General features: G+C 40.7%; 1 protein-coding gene and 1 long non-coding RNA gene across 3 annotated transcripts in view; both read right to left on the bottom strand.

Annotated features, from left to right (window-relative positions):
• Nucleotides 1–16,211, bottom strand: part of GAREM1 (GRB2 associated regulator of MAPK1 subtype 1) — a 188,049-nt gene that overhangs the window by 151,380 nt on the left and 20,458 nt on the right. The gene's annotated exons all lie outside the window — the stretch shown is intronic.
• Nucleotides 7,393–10,780, bottom strand: LOC145716764 (uncharacterized). The gene is made up of 2 exons (XR_014139642.1): nucleotides 9,161–10,780; nucleotides 7,393–8,948 (listed from the first exon to the last, which is right to left on the bottom strand). It is a non-coding gene; the product is annotated as an uncharacterized LOC145716764 (long non-coding RNA).

Genomic DNA, 16,211 nt, shown 5'->3' with positions numbered 1-16,211 from the left:
ATATGTACGATGGCTAAATAAGCAAAAATTATAACAATATTTTGAAATTTTCAGTGTACATGGGCTGCTACTATAGCAATGATTGGAAAGGTAATTAAAAGGCAGAGTAAAAAAAAAAAAAAGTAGAGTGAGGGGAGCCTTGGTGGCTCAGTTGGTTAAGCATCTGCCTTCAGCTCAGGTCATGATCCCAGAGTCCTGGGATCGAGCCCCATGTCTAGCTCTCTGCTCAGCGGGGAGCCAGCTTCTTCCTCTCCCTCTGCCTGCCGCTCCCCCTGCTTGTGCTCTCTCTCTCTCCGTCAAATAAAACAAATAAAATCTTTTAAAAAAATAAAAAGCAGAGTGAGATAGGGGTGCCTGCGTGGCTCAGTTGATTAAGCATACAACTCTTGATTTCGGCTCAGGTCATGATCTCAGGGTCGTGAGATCGCCCCGCACTGGGCTCCACACTGAGTGTGGACCATGCGTAAGATTCTCTCTCTCTCTGCCCCTCGCCCCATGCGCACACATGCTCTTTCTCTCTCTCATTTTCTCCCTCAAACAAAAAAAAAGCAGTGTTAGATAAACCCAAAGCAATCAGAAGGAAGGAATAACAAATTTTTAAAATGTTCAAGAGAGGAAGGAAATGAAAGCAGAAATCAATGGAATTAAAAACAGAAAAACGGGTGGGGGGGAATCAATCAAACCTAAACCTAGTTCTCTGAAAAGGTCAATAAAATTGATAAATCTCTAGCCAGACTGACTAGAAGGGACAAAAATTATCAGAAGGAGAAAGGGGGATATCAGTAAGATATAGCAGGCATAAAAAGGAAAAAGTAACACTTAAGAACAAGTCTACACATGTAAATTCAACAATTAAGATAAAATGGACTAATTTCTCAAAAATCACAAAGTACCAAAACTCACTGAAGGGAAAAAAAAGATAACCTGATTAATATTCTATTAAAGAAATTAAATTTGTATTTAGAAAAACCTTTCCAAAAAATAAATCCCAAAGCCTGGATAGTTTCATTGGCAAATTCTACCAAACATTTAATGAAGACATAACACCAATTCTATAATCCCTTCAAGAAAACCTAAGAGAAAGCATACTTCCTAACTCATTCTATGGGGCCAAAATTACCATGATACCAGAAGCAAAGACAGTACAGGAAAAGAGAATTACACCAATATCCTTCATCAACCTACAATTAAAAATCCTCAATAAAATATTAACAGTAATAGAAATATACTACTTCCAACTGGAGTTTATGCTGGGAATTCATGGCTACATTAATATTTGAAGACAACTAAGTATTCAGCACATGGATAGACTGTAAGAAAACAACTCACACAGGATCATTTCAATTGATTTTGAAAAAGCATTTCACAAAATTCAACACTCATTCATGATAAAAACTTAACAGCAAACTAACCTGATAAAGGGCATCTATAAAGAAAATCCAGAGCTAACATCACACATCATGGTAAAAGAATGAGTGTTTCCCCCTTAAGATCCACTGAGAACAAGGTGAGGACATTCATTCTCCCTACTTTATTCAACATAATATTGGAAGTCCTAGCCACCGCAATTAAAGGAAAAAAATAAAGAAGCATATGATTGGAAAGGAAGAAATAAAATTGCTCTCATTTGCAAAGTGAGTTTTTACACAAAGAATCCATAAAATTCTTAGAATAAGAAATGTTGAAGAATATTAAGTTAACTTACATTTCTGTAAGAATATTAAGTCAATTACATTTCTGTATTATAGCAATGGACATACCAGAAACAGAAATTTTAAATACTATCACTTACAATAGCTGCCCCCCCAAAAAACACTTAAGTATAAATCTAACAAAACATGTACAGAATCTCTATGTTGGAAACTACAAAACCTCTGAAGGAAATAAGATGATGTAAATAAATGGACACACACAGCAGGGTTCATGGACTGGAAGACTCATTATAGTTAAGAATATCAATTCTCGGGTGCCTGGGTGGCTCAGATGGTTGAGCGTCTGCCTTGGGCTCAGGTCATGATCTCAGGGTCCTGGGATCGAGTCCCGCATCGGGCTTCCTGCTCCTTGGGAGCCTGCTTCTCCCTCTGCCCCTCTCTGTCTCTGTCTCTCATGAATAAATAAATAAAATCTTTAAAAAAAAAAAAAAGAATATCAATTCTCTCCAAAATGATTTATAGATTTAATGAAATTACAATCAAAGTCCTGGCAAGAGTTTGTTTGGGTTTTGTTTTATTTTGTTTTTGGTAAATATAGACAAACTGATTCTAATATTTATAGGGAAAGGCAAAGGAACTAGAACAGACAAAACAATTTTGATTAAAAGAATACATTAGGAGTCATACTACCTGACGATAGACTCACTATAAATCAAGACTGTGGTATTGGTGAATGGACAGATACAAAGATGAGTGGTATAGAACAGAGAATCCAAAAACAGATCCAAACAGACACGGTCAATTGGTTTTTGATAATGAGAGCCAGTTTCTGATTGTTGGAAAAAGAAGTCACAAATAAGCAAAAGAAGACAGTTAAAATGACCCTGTGCTAGATATCAACCAGAGGTTATACATATGGACCCCCCAAGTCATATACAGATAGATACGGAGACATGTAGAGATGTATGTGTGTGCACATTTGTTAGTTTCCATACGAACACTTCCTAACTCTATCTGCTGAGAGGCGTGAAGCACTAACACTTCCAGTAGCAATAAACATACCTTCATTAAAAGGAACTAAGGCTCCTTGGTGAAGTGGCTGATTCCAAGGCTGAGGCAGAGAAAAGAGAAAATGAGCCTGGAACATCTTGTAGGATCAGAAAGTAAGAAAGTGCTTTAAAAAAAAAAAAAAAAATGGGAGGCACACTGAAGGACACAGAAGCCAACATGAGAACTCCCTGTGGCCAAAGCTGGAACAATTTGGGCAACAAAGTACAGAGCAATAATACTGGGTTATAACACAAAGGACAAAATACATACCCATGAATCCATGCTGAAATAAATTAATAACATATAAATTAATAAATATGAGAGAAGACAAATCTTCCTCACAGAAGAATTCCAATTCATAAATGTAGAAGTGACAAGGGGAAAAGGAAACCACCATTAAACCACCACTGTAACATTGCTGCAGGCTAGATCTGCATATTCAAAATGAGTGGGCAGGGGCGCCTGGGTGGCTCAATCGGTTAAGCGTCTGCCTTTGGCTCAGGTCATGATCCCAGGGTCTTGAGACTGAGCCCCATGTGGAGCTCCCGGCTCAACAAGGAGTCTGATTCTTCCTCTGCCTCTGTCCCTCCCCCTGCTCTCTCTCAAATAAATAAAATCTTTATAAAAATAAAAAGAAAAGAAAAGAAAATGAGTGGGCAATGTGCAGAAAATGTGCACCATTGGTGGAAATGTAAATTGGTGCAACCACTGTGGAAAACAATAGGGAGATTCCTCAAAAAATTAAAAATAAAAATGTCCTATAACCCAGTAATTCCATTAATGGATATTTGCCCAAACAAAATTAAAACACCAATTCGAAAGATATATGCAACCCTATGTTCATTGCAGCATTATTTACAGTAGCCATCATATGGAAGCAATCCAAGTATCCCATCGACAGATGAATGGATAAAGAAGGTGTGGTATGTGTGTACACACACACACACACACACACACACACACACCATGGACTATTACTCAGCCATAAAACAGAATGAAAGCTTGCCATTTACAGCAACATGGATGGACCTAAAGGGTATTATGCTAAGCGAAATGTCAGACAGAAAAGACAAATACTATATGATTTCACTTACATTTGCAATCTAAAAAAACAAAACAAATGAACCAACAGACTCTTAAATACAGAGAACCAAACTGTGGTTGCTAAAGGGGAGGTGGGTGGGGGCATGGGCAAAATAGGTGAAGGGGATTAAGAGGTACAAACTTCCAGTTAAAAAATAAGTCACAGAGATGAAAGTACAACATAGGGAATATAATCAATAATATTTTAATAGTGTTATATGGTGACAGATGGTAAGTATACTTACCATGGTGAGCACTGAGAAATGCAGAATTGTTGAATCACTATGTTGTATGCCTGAAACTAACTAATAACACCATATGTGAACTATACTTCAATTAAAAAACATGAATGGGCAAAAAGAGAAAGAAGATATATACAGTCTCAGAGTGTCTCCCCCCAAATATTTATTCATTATCAAGGGAATAATAGTAACTTTACAATGGAGAAATCTGGGGAGACCACCCTACCCAAGTGATCAAGGTTGGCATCACTTCTAATAAGCTATACTGACATCATGTACCTTGACATAGCAAGTTGAGAAGAGAACACCACCTTTGCAGTACTCACAACCTCAATCTAGAGAAAACATCAGACAAACTCAAATTCAGGAGTTTCTACAAAATAAATGACCAGTAGTCTTCAAAAGTGTTAGGATCAAAAAAGTGTTAAGATCATGAAAGACAAGGAGAGACCAAGAAACTGTCACAAATTAGAGAAGCCTAAGGGGACAGAACAACTGAATGTAATGGGGATCCTAGATTAAATCTTGGAATAGAAAAAGGACAACAATCCAAATGAAGCCTATTGTTTAATTAATAGTATCAGACCAATGTTAATTTGGCAGTTTTGATCATTGTACTATGATTATCAGAGGAAGATAGGTTAAGGGTATCTGGGAACCTGCTATACTATTTTTGTAATTCATGTAAATCTAAAATTATTTCAAAATACAAAGTTAAAAAAAACAAAGCAAAAGTTTTCTTTCTAACATTTATTATTAAACTGGCTGTCTGAATACTGGATCATTTTTGTCTGTAGAAACATTATACTTGGGGGCCCCCTGGGTGGCTCAGTTGGTTAAGTGTCTGCCTTCAGCTCGGGTCATGATCTCTGGGTCCTGGGAACGAGCCCCGCTTCAAGCCCCGCATCGGGCTCCTTGCTCAGCGGGGAGTCCGCTTCTCTCTCTCTCTCTCTCTCTCTCCCCCTCTGCCCCTCCCCACCACTCATTCTCTCTCTCTCTCAAATAAATAAATAAAATCTTAAAAAAAAAAGAAACATTATATTTGGTGGTCAGTTTACAGGATATCCCACGAAGTCTATTTAACCAATAATGGAATTTTTTTAATACACTAGGAGAAATCAATGTAGTTATAACACTAGTAACTGAAGATAATGGTGACGCAGAATAAAAAACTGTTTAACATGTTACTACATAAAGTACATTTAAGGAGACAGATGTTGCTAATAGATGTAAAATTTCATGAAATCGCTGAAGATTTTTTTTTATTCTTATGTTAATCCCCATACATTACATCATTAGTTTTAGATGAAGTGTTCCATGATTCACTGTTTGTGCATAACACCCAGTGCTCCATGCAGAATGTGCCCTCCTCAATACCCACCACCAGGCTAACCCATCCTTACACCCCCCTCCCCTCTAGAACCCTGTTTGTTTTTCAGAGTCCATCGTCTCTCATGGTTCGTCTACCCCTCTGAAATCGCTGAAGATTTTAATGTGCCCAACTTCACAATGGAACCCAGAAGGCAGTGAAGGACAAAGGTGAGGAGTGCTCATGCCTGAATTCCTAGTGTGCCAAGTAGTTTTAGGTGCTTTTCATGCATGATCTTAGCTAATCTTTCTTATTACCTTGTGAGGGAGGGATTGTTAGCCCTGTTTCACACATTAAAAAAAAATGTCACTGAGGTCTCATGGCTAATGAAACGGGAGAACCAAGTTTCAGTCCCAGGTCTGACTCATTTCAATGCCTCATTCTCTGTATGTACTGCATTGAATGAAAACTGAGCGTAAGCCTCCTGAGATAAAGGGCACATTGTCAGAGGCTGAGAAGGAAAGGCACTGAAGGGGCTGAGGATCATGAGAGAATCAAGAAGACAGAACTAGTTAAGTGTTAAAAGGTAAAAGCAACATGCTGGTAGAAGAGGTTTTAGGTTAGTGTTAGGCACACAAAGGCGGCAGGGTTGGGGGGATGTGAAGGGATGTTACAGATGCAGCCCAGAACAAGCCTGCAGAAGAGCTGTTCTCTAGAGAACCCTGGAAGGTCAAGGAAGGAGAGCAACATAGAACATAGAGCGGGTACAGCGTTACACTCTAGCAATGCCTGTTGCTCTGCTTGACTATTCAACTGGGTGTGTGTGTGTGTGTGTGTGTGTGTGTGTGTCTGAAAATGTTTTAAATCACAATTAGAAGAGGACAGATATTTATTTACATCTTTCTAACCTAACACTTCAAATTAACAGCTGGAACATCAATTCTGAGTAAAGGTTTACAAAATTAAAACAAGGTCTCTCTTTTTTAAGCCAAATACTGATGTCATTTCTTATCCAACTAATTAACCCAATGAAGCAGCTAAAGTCAGATGTCATTTCTGTAACTTCAAAGAGCTTCATTCTTAGGACTGTTTAAATGCATCACCTTACTCATTCCAACAGTCTCCTTTGAATTTTATTTTTAAATTAAAGCAAAGCAGGAATATAACAGTTTAAGGAAAACCCCATTATTCTGGTTAGACCTTTTCAGATTTAAAATGGATAAAAATCTCAAGTGCGGGGGTTCTTACTATTCTGAATATGTAACTAGGGGTACTGAGAGGGCAGAGATTTTGAAGACCAGGGAAACAGTTTCAAATCTTAGCTCCCTCACTGCCCAGCTGTGGGCCTTTAAGCAAGACTTCCTTTGAGCCCACAGAGGTGAAAACCTACTTTAAAGGTTATCATGGAATTAACCGAGAAATACCCTGTGTCTCTCTCAACCCTGCATCTGCAGGCAGCAAGCCTTTAATAGAGGAGTTGAAACAAAGTAACCATATCACATGGTTCTTCACACATGGGCCTTAAACCATTATAATGATATGGAATCATTCAAACAAGAAAAGTGACAGCTGGACAACAAACAAGTCCAAGCGACCAAAGCAATCTGTTCTGGTTAAAATAGCCCCAGACAGAGCCCGGAGACATGGGCTTTAGTTATATTTCGACTGCGGCTCAGCCGGTGACCTTGAGACGAGTACACCATCTCTTGCACTTGCCTCCTCCATCATATGAAGCGGACAGGGTGGGCCTGTCCTGGTGCTTCCCTCCAGAACCAAAGTCTGACAGCCCACCATGCTATATACTGTACTGGGGGCTTGGGAAAGTGTGGAGTGAGAAAAACTGTAAAGGGATAAAAACTGACAGACAGGAGTTCTAGAAGGAAAGGAAGAAGGAGGAAGCACTTTGCCGGTCTGCAAGCATCCCACAGGAGATCCCAAGCTCTTTGGGTCTCAAACCCTACAGTCAGAGATGCTGGTGGAAACAGTTTCCAGGGGTTACATAGAGGCCAAGGAGAGAGCGAGCATCAAGGATGATGAACGTCAAGGACGTGGATCACACCCTGAAACAGGCTGCCAGGCAGAATGTTCCTGAAAAGTCAAGGCCATCCCACCTCTGCTGAGGACAGATTTACCTACAGACAGACCTCAAACCATGAGGGGGTGGTTTACATAAGGAAAAAGGGAAAAAGAATGATACTTTAGTTGCTGTATCTGCTTCCATCTTAAAAATTCAATACAAATAATCAGACGTCTTAAAGAATGTTTCAGTTTTAAATTTGGAAGGTTTTATTCAGTTCCAATGCTCTTCACATACTTCAATTAAGCAAACTGAGCTTACTTTTATGCAGTGTTTATTACCACCACATTTCATCTAAAAACAACTGGACTGATCTCTTTAAAAGAGTAAACTAGGGGCGCCTGGGTGGGCAGTCAGTTGAGCATCCAACTCTTGGTTTCGGCTGAGGTCGTGATCACAGGCTCATGAGATCGAGCCCCCTGCTGGGCTCTGCACCTCAGCGTGGAGTCCGCTTCAGATTCTCTCTCCCTCTGCCTCTGCCCCCCTCCCTCATACTCCCTCTCTCTCTCTAATAAATAAATAAATAAATCTTTAAAAAAATAAATAAAATAGTAAACTAAGGTCCAAGAGATCAAAACCACCAAAATCCAGCATTCTTTAAGCCTAGAATAAAAACCGTTTATTGAACAGACTACTGCTCCTACCAAAAATGTGAGGACCTAAACATGTACAGACTCCTCCCCTCCCCCATTTCTATATTCTTTCTTTCTTACTTGGAAAGGAATGAACTTCAGCTGCCATCTCTACTCTCGGAAAAAATAAGGGAGAAGGCCTGTAATACACAACTAAATAAGAGACAAAAATAAACACGCTTTATCTGGCAGAGAAAAGTCTGTTTGCTCTGGTCTAAACCCAGGCTCGCATGCAAGCTAGCAGTCTCAGGATGGCCACCAGCCCTGTGGATTTAAAGCCCTAATCCGTTAACTTCCTTCCACGGGTCTAGCTAAGCCCGCACACTTCCCGCACGTTGACCCCCTGCCTGGTTAGTGCTGTACCATGTAGCCCCGTTTGCCCTAGGGGCAGCTGAACCCCTTAACAGACTCTTCCCCTCAGGGAGCTGTGAATCACACAACCAACCTGACCTTTAGCTGAGAAAGATGGTCAGAAACAAGGACAGCCCTCCATTCTTCACTGACCCTGGAACAAAAGAGGGTCAAGAACAAAGGCATGTCAAATCCTCACCCTGATAAATGACACTGAAACGTGACAACAAGGAACTGACTTTGAAGGATTTGTAAGTTTATAATGGAACTTATCTTTTATCTTTGGGCAATTACCTAAGTGCTGAATCTCAGTTTTCTTATCTGTAAAATGAAAAACATTAACAGTACCACCTTCCAAGGTTGCTTTCAAGATCTATATGGCTGCCAATAAGAATTCTAAAGTAATTATCACTAAAGTAAGTGTTAAGTTTCTCAAAGTGACCAATCTGGAGCTTCAGGGTTGGAGGATGGAAAGATAAGGAGCACAGATTTGACTTTTGTCCCCCACCCCCATAGTCCCATGGGTAGCAGTGGCTCGTTACAGTGAGGACTCTTTTTTTTATTTATTTATTTTTTTTTTTAAAGATTTTATTTATTTATTTGAGAGAGAGAATGAGATAGAGAGAGCATGAGAGGGGGGAGGGCCAGAGGGAGAAGCAGACTCCCCGCCGAGCAGGGAGCCCGATGCGGGACTCCAGGATCATGACCTGAGCCGAAGGCAGTCGCTTAACCAACTGAGCCACCCAGGCGCCCCCAGTGAGGACTCTTGATGGGGTGGGGTGGTGAATATATATTGTTTGGGAAAGGCCCTCAGCTCATCCCTAGTCCCACCCTTACCTCTGCTTTAGACAGAGGTGGGATATCTAAGTGTGACCTAGTTTGAGCAACTTAATGGAACAGGCACTAGTATTTGCAAGACTAAGAGCTTAAACTACAAGATTGCAGAGGATCCTCCAATAGCTCTCTGAAGTAAATGCCAGTCTTCCTTCTTGAGAGACTCTAGAAGATTGCCAGGCACCGAAAGGCAGGTCTATAGAATTCTAAAGTCCATTTACTCTGTTACTAACAGGAGGAGTTGCAGAGAAGTGAAAGTTGAGTTCTTCCCCCAAAAGAACACAGAAGAAAGTAGAATTATATGAAATAAGAGCCTTGGTTCTGCCCTAGGCTGAGGTCCGATAAACATGGAATTGGCTCACAGATCAAGAACCCAAAGTAGGATAACTGTTTGTGAAAGGAGAAATTCCATGACTGCTCAGGTAAACTGACTTCTGATAAGGCGATGCTTCGGGTTTCTCCAGTCCTATAAAACCCCTCCAACTGAAGAGGACTCCATAGATTTACAGACCTGTGGGCTGGCCCTTATCCTGGGTCATTTCTGGACCAAAAGATATTGAAGAAGCAGTTAAAATGCTTTGGTAGCAAAGTCATAGAATGACCAAGCTATCTCTAATTAAAAAGCAAAACAAAACTTTACTAGGTGGGGTAATTTTAGGTAAGAATATTCCCAGTCAGTGGTTGAGACAGTTGAGAGAGAGCAACGCTGGGGGTTTCCTTTGCTCCCTACAGTCTCCACCAGTCACCAACCTCTATTTCTGACACACACATGACCTTTATGTACACTCAGGGAAAGTGCTGTGTAGACTAAGCTGTAAGCCCTGCCTCCCACTCCCTAGCCCCCAACCCCACCATGGGATTCCCATTGTTAGGCTCCTCCAGTAGGGAAGGAGGCCCTCACGGCCACCATGGGCCCTCTCCTACAGTTTCTGCACATCTGCTCCATTCTCCTCTCTGTTGGCTGGCCTCTGTTTATACCTGGTCTCTGCTTCCTGATGATATCCGTCATTTATTTGTTTGTTCACTAATTTATTTAACACAAATAGCACTTATCAATATATAAAGCAATATTTTAAGTTAAGTAACTTCATTAAGATCACACAGCTTCGCTTGGCTATATTGGCCTTCTGGCACCTCTCTGCATCATGGTATTTTAGTTTCAGATCCCAATTCAAATTCCCAGCCACCACGCTTAATACTTGCCTTAATACTTAACATGTATACTTACTTAATAGTTAGTACATTGCCTCTATTCTTGTAATCATCACTAATAATTAGCACAAGTACATTCAAGAGCTAAAATGAGCCCCATTAGATGTGATGAAGTTAAGAAATCTGAGCTTTTGGGGGCGCCTGGGTGGCTCAGTCGTTAAGCGTCTGCCTTCGGCTCAGGTCATGGTTCCAGGGTCCTGGGATCGAGTCCCGCGTCGGGCTCCCTGCTCTGTAGGACACCTGCTTCTCCCTCTACCAGTCTCCCTGCTTGTGTTCCCTCTCTCGCTATGTCTCTCTCTGTCAAATAAATAAATAAAATCTTAAAAAAAAAAAAAAAGAAATCTGAGCTTTTGATTTTGCATCTTCCTCTAATACTGCAATACTACATTTTGATTTTACAATGAATCTCCAAAGTTGGGCTACATCTCACAACCACTGCTGTCCAGCCTACCTACTAGAACTTGTAGTTTGGAAGAAAAGCCTGGAGACAACAGTAGAGCATTCCTAAGAAATGCTATCTCAATCCTCAACAATGCTCTTACTATCACATAGGGCCATATTATGTGGAACAACATGGATATCTATGGCTAAGTGAAAAAATAATGCAGAAGAGATCAACGTGGAAGGTAAAGAACACTGTAATTTATTTCACATGCGTTTTCTTGTTTCTATGGCCCAAGAGTTTTCATCTACATCTGAGCAAAGCCTCAAAGAGCTTATTTAATAAGTATAAAACAAAATTTTAAGTGATAAAAAGCACTGTTAGAAACTTCTTTCTTAGTTATATGTAAAATATTAGTGCCTCTAAAAACTGACGCTTTTGTAAGATTTAATAAACTACAGAAACTGTAATCACAACTAGCAGAATGTGTCTCAGAGACGTACGGAACATCAGGATGCCAGCTCCTACACTTTGAGAGGGAAAAAGATCCTCTGAGGAAGCCCAGAGGTGCAGGTGCAAGTTCTCAGGTAACAGGAGTCAATATATGGAAAGCAGTATCTATTGTAACTAGGAATACTGAAAAATTTTCCCCAAAGTTCACCAAACAATTTGGGCTCTGGCAGCCCAACTCCACAGACACCCTTCCTTCCCCATTCTCCTCTGGAAGATGGGGATGACAGTCCTTCACTTGGTGCTGCTGTGGGGATCAAATTAGCCACCCAAGGAAAGCACACCACTCGGTATAGATTAAACACTCGATCAATGTTAGCTACTCCTACTCGTCACCAATCAAGAAAATGCAGCTTTTAAAAAAAAAAAAAAAGGGGGAAGGAGCAGATAAGGAAAGCTGCTACCTGTTATCCCCAAGCACAGGACTTCGACTTCTTCTGTGATCATGTTCTTTATTCAATGACTGCTCACCCAGACACAAGCAATTCTTCAACAGACAGAGCCTTCCCTTATATCCTGAACAAAAGCAGCCCCCACTGCAGTTTTATTTCTCTGTGTCTGTAATCACATCCAGATCTGAAAGGGTTCCTTCTTCGGACACAAGCCAACCCACAGGGCAAATCTCTCCATGCACAGCCCACCCTCCCAACCCCATACAGAAAGAAAAGTGCTCTTAGAGTCATCTGGAGAGACAATGTGCCAATATTTTTGCTTGCATTCCAAAATACAGCAAACTTCCTGTCCCTGGTGCAGCCTACCAAGTTCCTTGGAAAGGTCACTGTAATAGCACTGGAAGCAACTCACAACAAGCCCGGGAGCACAACCTCTGCGGCTGAACGCTGCTTCCACCCATTTTCTAGGCAGGTGCAAACGGCAATTTCTCTCTCCAGAAGAGATCCCTCTGAAGTGGCTCGAGCAGCTCTGCCAAATAGTAAACTGAATTACTGAACTGCTACATGAAAATCATTATTGATCTACCATTTAAAAATAAAAATCAGGGCGCCTGGGTGGCTCAGTCGTTAAGCGTCTGCCTTTGGCTCAGGTCATGATCCCAGGATTCTGGGATCGAGTCCCATATCGGGCTCCCTGCTCAGCAGGGAGTCTGCTTCTCCCTCTGACCCTCCTCCCTCTCATGCTCTCTGTCTCTCATTCTCTCTGTCTCAAATAAATAAAATCTTTAAAAAAAATAAAATAAAATAAAAATAAAAATCAGTATTGAAAATCGGTTGTTCTATGTCATACTGCTACGTAAACCATTTTATGGTTTTGTATAGTGTCAGTTACCCTTGATATCACAAGTATGACAGTATCAGATAACTTTCAATTTTTATATTCATGGCCATCAAGTGTGAAACTAAGCTGTGTACAACACAATTTTTTTAACAACCTGAAAAGCTAAGCATACCAAAATAATAACGGAAGAATACAAACCAATTAATGTGAATTCAGTGCAAAGATTCTGTCTCAGCTTTTTATTCAATGTGTGACATTCCAGGAAAGCTGAAGCTCTTTGAAATATAAAGTACATTTTAAGAGATATTGACACCCTAAAATTTAAAACACGTTCTGTACAAGAAGAGCAGTATCACTGAACGCCAAACTAAGTATATCAAAGAACTAAAAAACATCCTGATTTAATGAAAAATAAAAATAGCAGAGGACTTTATAAGAAAATTTTGTAGCGTATTATTTGAGGAGCAGAACAGACAGTGAAGTTTCCCAAACTCAACTTTGGTATGGATGTAAATTTTCCACACTCAGAGCATATGGGATGTGGCAGTTTCCAAGTCACCTGCATGTCCTAAGCTTTTGCCCTCTACTCAGTAGCTTTGTTCATTGTGCAGATAAGAGGCTGATGGGAAGAGAGATGCTTTCATTAAAAGATCCCAAACAAATGTTCCCAGAAAATGAAGATATTGTTCTAGAACAGAGACCAACTGTTCAGGTTAACAGAGCGAGAGTCTTCAGTACTACACTGTCTTGTACTGGCTACTGTAAAAGAGAACATGTGTATTCTTCAGCTCACAATAGCATTAGGCTTAAAAAAATGGAAATTAATCACTGTATGTCAGTAAGCTGATTCCCCCAAATGACCAACGGAAGACAAAGAAGAGTGGAAAATGGAGTTTTTCTTAAAACTTCTCATGTAATTTCATGTGGACTGAAACACCAGAAATACTTTAAAGATAAAACAGCTGGAAAAAGATGGATAAGCCATCATTTAAAAAAGGAAATATACACACACTAATGCAACTTTTCCTTTTTTATCCTATCAATGCAGTGGTGAAGTCCAGGTAACTGTATCTGTTTTACAGGAATCAATGAATGCTTTAATTACCTCTCAGGATTGGTAAAGATTCAGTTCTCTTTCTTAAATCTTCCAAATCTACTGGACTAGTTGTAAAAGGGTGATAGAATGCTAGCACTAAAAGATAAAGTACTAAATTTTAAATTTCTTGAGGCGGGGGCGGGGGGGAGACACGAACTTAGACTTGGTTGTGCCTCCCATCTGAATTACACATCACAGGCATGTTCCCAAGACTGCCATTTCTATTTCTAGACAGTTCTTAGTGACATTAATGAAAAGAGGTACTCTGGATAATCCAGGAAACCATGTAATTTAGAATTTATGTTGCTGAAATTCATTATGTGTAATTACTGAGGTGGTTTTGCTTTCCTGATTCTATGCTATGTAGTGTTATACTAAATAATTAAGTTTATACTGACAAAGTGGACTCTGAGAGGGCACTGGAGAACCTGGCCTAGGATGAAAATTATGCGGTTTCACAAACAGGTCAGGATACAACCAATGAAGAATTGTATACTGTGTTGTTAAAGGGGTTTATTTGGGGATCTCTCTTGCCCCATTTTCAAAGAGCTATCTACCATTTATTAAACCCACTGTTAAATGAGCGTACAAGAGACCGGGTCTATGCCCACATTAGCTTCTCCAAACGTACATACATCTCTACTTTCACCTATGTAAATAAATAATACTAATCTCAAAGAAAACTGAGTAAGAGCAGATGGCTTAGGATAAGGGTTGGCAAACTTTTTTCTGTCAACTGCCAGAGAGTAAACATTTTAGCCTTTGTGAACTACACAGTCTGTGTCATAACTACTGAACTCTGCAGAAGCAACCATAGACAGTCTCTGATGACAAGGGTGTGTCTGTCTTCTAGTAAAACTTCATTTACTTAAACAGGCAGCAGGCCAGATTTGGCCGTGCCTTAGGTAAGCTCAGTGATATTTGGTGGCAGCGGAGTGGATGGGAGGCTCAAGTAGAGCAAAATCAGAACTGTGTGCATAGTGCATGTTTCCGTTTTTGAGAAGCCTTCCCTACTACTTTCCACTCCGGGGCACCTCCCCCCGTCCCACCCGGGTAAAATCCGGGAACGCTATCCAGTAAACTGAAGATTTGACAATAAAATAATAAAATGCTATGATGAGGTGTGTCTTTCCATTCCTAATGGCATCAGTGGCCGTAGCGTGCTGCATGCCCATGTGCCCCACGGCGAGCTGGCCACCATGTACTGGGCGGTGATGAAGCACACGAGCTCGGGGTTCTGGGTCCTGAGCTTCGGGAAAGAGGTGGGGCGGGCAAGAAACACTTGGAAGTTATGTGAAAAACTCTGTTTATACACATTTCTATTTGCAGCTTTCATCAGATCTCCAAAAAGTTATGCAAGAATCACTGCTCAAGTTGTGCTAATCAATACACAATGTAAAAATACCGTCCAGTAGAGATGAGTACTGGGGGAGAAGGGGATCAGCTGCTGGGGTTGGAGCCTAAGTGTGAGCGCACGCCCTGATCACATTTCTTGTGTTCTCGTCACTTCTGATGGCACCAGCCTATCTTAGTTTCCACAATATTTGCTTGGATCCCACAGCATTTGCTATTTCACTCTGTAACTGTAAAATACACTGCTCTTCAGTTTCAGGATAAGGACTTGACTACAGGTGTGGGCTCTGTGACCGATGCACATCAAAAGCAGAGCCTCTCAGGGAAGAAGGCTGGAGTTTTGCCAAGTCTCACCCCAAGGTAAGTGAAGGATATTACTGTATTTATGGGTTTATGTATAGAAGTATCACATATATGAATGTGCAAATGGAAGTAATGTGTTTTACCTGTCACATTCCACCCCAAGTCCTTCTTGTTGGGGAGGGTGGGAGAGGAAGACAACAAATATTTAACATTGAAAACCTGGGCGCCTGGGTGGCTCAGTCAGTTGGGCATCTGCCTTTGGCTCAGGTCATGATCCCAGGGTCCTGTTGTGGGGTCCCGCATCTGGCTCCCTGCTCCAGAGATTCTGCTTCTCCCTCTGCCCCTCCTCCCATTTGGTCTCTCAATCTCTCTCCCTCAAATAATAAATAAAATGTTTTTTAAAAAATAAATAAAATAGAAAACCCACCTCAGTAATTCCCAGTGTCCAGTTTAGTTCCCATCATCTATTAACAGTTCTGTGGGGCTGTTGTGATTCTCGTGACTTCAATCAGTGCAACCAGGCCCATCCTGGGCACCTTGCCTATTAGTGGTTCAGTTCTAATAAAGATGATTGACAAAAGGGTTTCTCATTCTGCAATGTGCAATATGAGTGGGAAAAGACTCCTTTTGGCCTGAGAATTGGGAGGGGCAAGCTAGAAGAACCGTTAAAAGTTAGGACTGGCTGCTGGCTTCACTTTCCAGCTTGAGCTTAATTATTGCCTTTCTCTCAACCTCTGTTCCTTGTGGGTCGCCTTATGTCAAAGAGTACCTGTGAAAATTAAATGAGATAATGTACATAATGTGTTGTACAACAGCCAGCACCATAATTAGTCCTCACTAAATGTTAATTATAATCATCATCCAGGAGTAAACACCAATGACGTTGCTTGTT

This window comes from Leptonychotes weddellii, chromosome 13 (assembly GCF_054177405.1).
Source record: "Leptonychotes weddellii isolate Sample4059 chromosome 13, ASM5417740v2, whole genome shotgun sequence".
Lineage (NCBI taxonomy): Eukaryota > Metazoa > Chordata > Mammalia > Carnivora > Phocidae > Leptonychotes > Leptonychotes weddellii.
Note: the sequence above shows the minus strand (reverse complement) of the source record. Positions and strands in the feature narration are given on the sequence as shown.